Here is an 8,376-nt window from a genome sequence, read left to right as displayed (position 1 = left end):
TACCTTGATGTAAGATCAAAATGAGGCTCGGTGAGAAATGGAATAATATTCTCACCGAAGTTTATTTTTTCTCTCGGTGTCCTTCTTCGACATTGCATATAATCAATTAGCAAGACTTTCATGAGTGGTACCATTATCAATAGCATCGAATATTACACATAACATTTATGGAGTAATAAAGGAGTAATTTATTTCAATCTTATTGTAAAAAAAAAAAGTTTGTCTTGTCAGTGACACCATAATGCTGTTATACAATCGTAGAGTGAATTCTTCCAGTGTGCTATTTCAAATTACTGACAAAGTTATTAAAAAAAATAGGCATGAGTCATATGTGCTTTAAGCTGAGGATTTTTCATGTACAACAGATTAGCAATAAAGCCACAAATATTCACATTGATGTTCTTGTCTATAATGACATAACATACACTTTACAAACAGGTTTCTCACTCACTGCACACCGTATAGGTTATTTTATAAAATCCCACCATAATTCTTTACAAATGAAACAATGTAACCTCGTCACCACAGTGATTCAAAAATTGAACAATGTAGTCAAGTCACAAATGAAACAATGTAGTCTCGTCACCACAGTGCTTAAAGAATTGTACAATGTAGTCACGTCACTACAATCCGTTACAAATGAAATAATGTAATTGCATCACTAAAATTAAAATTCTTGCTAAATGAAACAGTGTAATAATATTTTCATCAGAATGCTTCACAAAATGAGCAAAGTGGCCACATTTGAATGTTTCATCTGTCTCATTTTAAACCCATGTTTGATAATAACTCGAGACTGGTGAAAAAGTATTTCTTAAGGTTCTAATTGATGTTTCAGTACCACTATCTTTTCTTCTTTCCAAAGTGCCCATATTCCTGATGTGGTTTCTGTTCCCATATAGTTCTCAATACAGCTACTGTGAATGTATGACAAATAAGAGACCTGCTGCTTTCTGTAAGAACTCTTAAAATTTAAGCATTTGTCCTACTCTACCATCATCTCCCAATGCGTTAAATCTTTCGTCCGTACTACGTTCGTGCAAGGCCTAAATATTATTGCAACTTTTGCATGTATTAATTCTCAGTACTTTCAACTACGGTAACTTTCTCTTGTATATAATCCTTTATATACTGTATACAATGCGACAGGGTAATCTACCTTTGAAGATTGTCGATATACATAGAGTCAATAACTTTTTTCTATTTTCTCATTGTGCTCTGTTTTGCGCTTAAGAGGTGACCAGACGTTTTCAGTTATGTAAATAGATTGACATACACATATTTTTAAATTTATTGTTCTTTCCGGTTGTTTTTAGGGGCCTGGCATGGCCAAGCGCGTAAGGCGTGCGACTCGTAATCCGCGGGTTCGCGCCCGCGTCGCGCTAAACATGCTCGCCATTTCAGCCGTAGGGGCGTTATAATGTGACGGTCAATCCCACTATTCGTTGGTAAAAGAGTAGCCCAAGAGTTGGCGGTGGGTGGTGATGACTAGCTGCCTTCCCTCTAGTCTTACACTGCTAAATTAGGGACAGCTAGCACAGATAGCCCTCGAGTAGCTTTGTGCGAAATTCCAAAACAAAGAAGTTGTTTTTAGGTTATAACAAATAAATTAATATAATTAGTCAGAGGTTGGAATCTGCTGTTTTTTAACACAGTACTTCCTTTTGATTTTGTTTACTTAACTTTATTAATATTAATTTTATCTAAAATTGCGTTGAATCAACAAAACTGGTAATACATTTCCCGTTGTGTTCCTGGTGTTAACTGTTTACTTGTTTAAGCATCAACTCTTAAACGCTTTATAATATTCTACTACAATTTCTATATACTAATAAGTGGAATACACCATTCTACTGCAAGATAAATGACACTACCAAATAGAATTCACCGGTATACTACAAATTCAATGATACTAATAAATAGAATGTACCATTCTACTATATATTCACACCCATCATCTTGAAATTCAAGCTATAAACTGTCCTAATACTATTTTTACCTAATTGCTTTGCACATTTATATGGTACTTGGTGAATGAAACATGTTAGTAATATTACTTTGATACAGTATGATGACACTTGATTTGGTAATAATTTTTTTAAGCGTGCTTTTCTCGTAATTTCTAGACCCCCAGTGGCTCAGCGGTATGTCTGCGGACTTACAACGCTAAAATCCAGGTTTAGATACCCGTGGTGGTCAGAGCACAGATAGCCCATTGTGTAGCTTTGTGCTTAATTCAAAGCAATAACAATCGTAATTTCTAATATAACCCAACATTAATTCATAATACTATTTACAATCATGTTATTAGTTGGTAGAATTCGAAAAACAAAATTCATTATCTCAAAAATTCTATTGTTATTTACACCACAAGTATAACGTGTTTATATCTCTGGCTAAACACTGTTAAAGCGTAAAATTATAAGTAGTGTTCGGTCTTATCTTAGCGTCATTATAAACATCTGTAAGTATCAGCTACCATAATGAGCTTTTTATCCCACGTGATTCCTTCCAGTTCTCATTCTTTTCTGACACAATTAGATTTCTTTGTTTGTAGTTGGATGAGCGATTGTGGATTTCTGTGCAACATAACCTCCTTAAGTAAGGATTTACTACTTGAGATTTGCCTTGTCTTCTGAAGCCTATACACTTTCTTCTTGGTTCACTTAATTTAATGAGAAGAATAAGTTTTTCTTTTACCTATAATCAACTTAGTGACCCACCAATTACTGTTTCTTTCAGTAAAGAATTTGTTCAGTGTTCGTTCTCAGAAAGCAATACTAATTCTCCTACTTCTCTTGCCAACTGAAGATTGCTCTTGGCCTATTGATTTTGTTCAAGAGCTTTTGAAAGTAAATATAACAATATCTATAACTCTATAATGATATTATAATGTTTCATGTAGCTCTGAGTGTGTGCGGGTATTGTACGAGAGAACTGATCAGCATTAAACATGGCGGATTTAGTGTAGTTGACGTATTAAATATTCTTCATTTGCAGTTCTTAGAATTATTGTTTTTTGAAGTTAGGCATAAAGATGCACGATGGACTATCTGTCTTCTGCTCACCACGGGTATTGAAACCCGGTTTCTAGCGTTGCAAGTCCGCAGACTTAGAATTACTAATATAATTTTCCTTTATTCCTGTTCGTGGTTACTTGACCCTCTTCGAGAATAAAAAAAGACTAGCCTTCTTATTAGCCAGTTGTTCTGAACTATAGCAAAAAAAACCAACAGAATTTACGTTATAATAATATTCAATAATAACTGATGGTGAAAATAAATAATAACTGAATTCCTTCCCTAATTCTGCGCTCTACGTCACTTGAATAAAAACGATATTAATTGTACTTTACTTCCTAAATCCAGTTCACACCATAACAGTTGTTTATGCAAATTATTATGTAAGTAGCGCCTGTGCCATTACTATGTCTGTTGTATCTCAGTCTACTTAATGAGCCCTCGTATTCCACAAAAGACCTCGTCAACTTTGGATGAGTCAGATGTAATGTTCACGTGTTATTATATACTTTTTTTTTTATTTTACTCGTACGTCCTTAGACATATATCAACCATCTCATAACTCCTTGGTTTCTCTATAAATGTGAAAAAAAGGGAGACGCTTCCTCTTATCTGGCTGCTTGGATGCTTTTGTCTCGTGTTGAAATAAAACTGGCTTACGAGAATACGAGTTTGTGCTAGAAATAAAACAACGGGGAGATTTAATAACAAAAACGCTTGTTTATACAGGAACTGGGTGAGCGAAATATTAATGTGTATGTGTTTTTTTTTTTCTTAAAGCAAAGCCAAATGAAGTCCATCGACAGGAATTGAACCCCTGATTTTAGTTTTGTAAATCTGCAGAATTATCGCTGTCCCAACGTTGGACGAAATATTAATGAAAAGTTGATAAATTAAGCATGACAATAATACATTTACGTCTGCGTGTGTGACCATAGAAATAATAGACATTGAAAATGAAAATACAGAGCTAAATATTGTTTAATAAAATAATAGGAACTAGAAGTATTACTATAATAGTAAATAAATTTATTTGAAAACTGAAGCCTCCCTCCGTGGCACTTCCCGGCATGGCCAAGCGTGTTAAAACGTGCGACTCGTAATCTGAGGGTCGTGGGTTCGCATCCCCTTGCGGCCAAACATGCTCGCTCTTTCAGCCGTGAGGGCGTTATAATGTGACGGTCAATCTTACTATTCGTTGGTAAAAGAGTATCCCAAGTGTTGGCAGTGGGTGGTAATGACTAGTTGCCTTCCCTCTAGTCTTACACTGCTAAATTAGGGACGGCTAGCACAGATAGCCCTCGAGTAGCTTTGCGCGAAATTCAAAAAACAAACAAACAATCCGTGGTACTTTTACATCTGCGGACTTAGAGGTCTAGAAACCTGGCAGATCACATATAGCGCCCCGCTGTAGATCTTTGTGCTTAACTCCAAACAAAATAAACATCAAAGCAGAATTCTCTAACACTTATATAAAAACAGCACTTTGGGTTAAGAGAAAAAGATAATTAAAACCAAGATCCAGACATATAACATTTGAGATTACTTTTTTTTCAAATTTTCAGCATTATCTGAGAGTAATCTGAGTTTTCAAACTGGTAATTATATTCTACGGACTGTATGAAATAATTATTTTCAATTTGTGTGTGTGTGTGTTTTTCTTATAGCAAAGCCACATCGGACTATCTGCTGAACCCACCGAGGGAATCGAACCCCTTATTTTAGCATTGTAAATCTGTAGACATACTGCTGTACTAGCGGTGAGCATTTGTTAAAGACCTTCTGTTATTATGCTGTACAGATATTTACAGGTAACTTTTTGCGTGTTTGGTTTGGTTTGTTTTGAATTTTGCGCAAAGTTACACGAGGGCTATCTGCGCTAGTCGTTCTTAATTTAGCAGTGTAAGACTAGAGGAGAAACAGCTAGTCATCAACATCCACCGCCAACTCTTGGGCTACTCTTTTACTAACGAATAGTGGAATTGACCGTCACATTATAACGCCCAAACGGCTGAAAAGGGCGAGCATGTTTGGTGTGACGAGGATTGAAACCCTCGACCCTCAGATTACTTTTTTGCATGTTAATCAGCTATTTTACATACTACATTATTCGAATTGAAATTCAAACCGATTTATATAAGAACATATAAAGCCTCTTCCAACTATTGAAGTATTTTGTAAATTATTATTTATTTTGATGTACCCCCAGTGGCACAGTGGTATATCTTCGGGCTTACAGCGTTTAAAACTGGGTTTCGACACCCGTGGTGGGCAGAACACAGGTAGCCCTAACAAAAGTTATAGTGTTTGTACAAAGCTTTACTTAATACATCTAGCTATGGTAGTATTACTTTCGCATCATTTAGAAATATTCATAAGCAGCAATAGCAAGCAGGAATACAAGTGGTATTTCAAAATGACAGGAGTGGCTTTTAGTGACGTCAGTCCTGTTTCTATCTTACGTTCCCCCAGTGGCATTTGATACTTTATTGGAACGTCCGCATGACATATTTTTTCCTGATGTCCAACAAAAATCCTTAATTAACTGAATGTTCTCTTTTACGTAGCTCTACTTACCGATAAAACACTATCGACAAAGCTTACTCGGCAGACATTCCATTAAATAGGATGAGTTGTTCTGTTCACCAGGGAATAAGTTTGTCTGCTCTCCTCTGGAGAGTAGTAATGTTTTTGCCCACGTGGATTAAAAAGATAAAATGCTTTTATTTTATATATATAAAACCACTCTCTGTTCACTGCATATTCCTTTTTTATCCAGTTACATTTTTAGTAACGTATTAATCAAGCTGGTATATGCTTCACTTGCAAGCTGCTGAACAGTTCTGGATTTGTATTTGCAAATTTTACAATTCTATTTAGTTCTTGTGCTAATAGTGAAAGTTATGTAGCAGGTAAATTATTAATAATTAATAATACCATGCATTTTTCGTTAAATAATAATTTTAGTGTTTTAACTAATAATCAAGGCAAAATGTCACGCACAAACTTGAAGAAAAGCAACAAGTGTACAATACCACTACATACTCTTGTATTAATGTAATCTAATAGTGGAATTTGATTGTCACTGTTATAAGTCACACCAAACCTCACCATCTCAAAGAATGGAGGCCCGGCATGGCCTAGCGCGTAAGGCGTGCGACTCGTAATCCGAGGGTGTATAATATGTTCAATCCCACTATTCGTTGGTAAAGTAGCCCAAGTTGGGTGGCGTCGCGCTAAATTATGCTCGCCCTCAAGCTTTGTGCGAAATTCCCAAACAAACAAACAAAAACTCAAAGAATGGAGAGCGATTTTGTGATTATAGGATACGAATCATGAACCTTTTAGTTCAAAATCAGGATTGCTACCCACTTGATTGCGCCTGGTTCGTAGACTCAATGAACCTTTAATTTTGTCAAAATTCAATAGCAGCCTTGATAATGCAATATATCAATGGCGTAATCTACGTTCTGTGAGAATGGTATTGTATTTAGTATAATACTTTGATCTTAATTGTCTGTTGTAGAATATAGATTCGAACAAATTCTTTTATTGAACAAGACCAAGAGTTTAATTCAAGTTATAATGATCAGTTTGTTTTGGAATTTTGCACAAAGCTACTCGAGGGCTATCTGTGCTAGCCGTCCCTAATTTAGTAGTGTAAGACTAGAAGGAAGGCAGCTAGTCATCACCACCCACCGCCAACTCTTGGGCTACTCTTTTACCAACGAATAGTGAGATTGACCGTCACATTATAACGCCCTCACGGCTGGGAGGGCGAGCATGTTTGGCGCGACTCGGGCGCGAACCCGCGACCCTCAGATTACGAAGCGCACGCCTTAACGCGCTAGACCATACCAGGCTCTAAAGTTATATTGTATATAAAAATAATAATTTGCGAGTAGAGAATTTTCTATATTTCTATGTTTACAACTATTACTATTTTTATCCTAATGCTGCCACCGCAAATTAGCAAATGGTTTCCTATTGATCGAAGGTTATTTTATTTTCTCAGACTTCACATTTTCAGCAGTTGATCTTTTAATATACGTACTTCACAGTTCTGCTACGAAATACATAAATCGGCTTTGCTTGTATGCTTGTTTGTCTTCCTATGACAAAAATATTATAATTTTCCGAAGTTTGACCAACATGATAATTTATGAGATTTCTGGATAGGATTTTAAACACTGTTAGTTTTCTTCTTTTATCTAAAAAGATTCACAAATAATTCAATTTTTTAGCTGATTACTATCCTTATTGCTTCAGAGTGACGTCATTCCACTGTCTACATGAAACTTACGGAATAAATAGCGTTACAGGCGCACTTGGCAGTTCACCATAATTGTGTCTATTTCCGATAAGAAACATGTCTGAAAGGAACAAAGTTGCTATGTGACATTTTTTATTCAGTACATATACCTGTATATAATAGGTGTAGCGTCTGAGAGTCTATTAGAAGCCCCGTATGTGAACTTGAATCAAAAACATTCTAATGGTTGTCTGTTTTATCCATTCTTATGTTGAAGTGATAGACTAAAGGAAAAACAAATAGTCCACACCATTAGTCATTGTTATGACAAATTATTGGCACCAAAATACTATCTGCACTACCTTTTCTTTATTTTACGTTAGTAAAAAAAACAAAAACATATGTGCAAATTACCTATTTCAAACATATTCCATATGGAATCTTTAAAATTTGGTACCATAAATGAGTGGAAATGGATTCCAGAAATGAAGACGAAAAAGTGTATTCGCTTGTTTGTTTTGAATTTTCGAGCAAAGGTACACGAGGGCTATCTGCGCTAGCCGTCCCTAATTTAGTAGTGTAAGACGAGAGAGAAGGCAGCTAGTCATCGCCACCCCCCGCCAACTCTTAGACTATTATTTTACCAACGAATAGTGGGATTGACCGTCAAATTATATTGCCCCCATGGCTGGAAGGGGAAGCATGTTTGGTGCGACGGGGATTCGATCCCGTGACTCTACAGATTACGAGTCGAACGCCTTAACCCACCTGGCCATGATTATCAAAAATAACTTAGTTTTACGATTTCAAAACTAGTTCTATATAATAATATATGCAAAACAAACTTATATATCAAAAAAGCATCATACATAGCATATAAAAGCGTTTCATCTTCGTAGATTATTAATTTTTCTAATGTTCTGTAAAGCAAAAATATCCAAATCAACCGAATACGTTCGATTTTTACGTTTTGAGCATAAAATTAAAAAAAAACTAGTTAACACTAGCCACTTCTCAGCTCGACTTTAATCCGGCAGTTGAATTTAATAATAATTTTCTGACAAATCTTCGACAATGTTGTGAATCATGGATCCTCACATTCAG

This window comes from Tachypleus tridentatus, chromosome 9 (assembly GCF_004210375.1).
Source record: "Tachypleus tridentatus isolate NWPU-2018 chromosome 9, ASM421037v1, whole genome shotgun sequence".
NCBI lineage: Eukaryota > Metazoa > Arthropoda > Merostomata > Xiphosura > Limulidae > Tachypleus > Tachypleus tridentatus.
The sequence above is the reverse complement of the archived record's forward strand: the minus strand, read 5'-3'. Positions refer to the sequence as shown.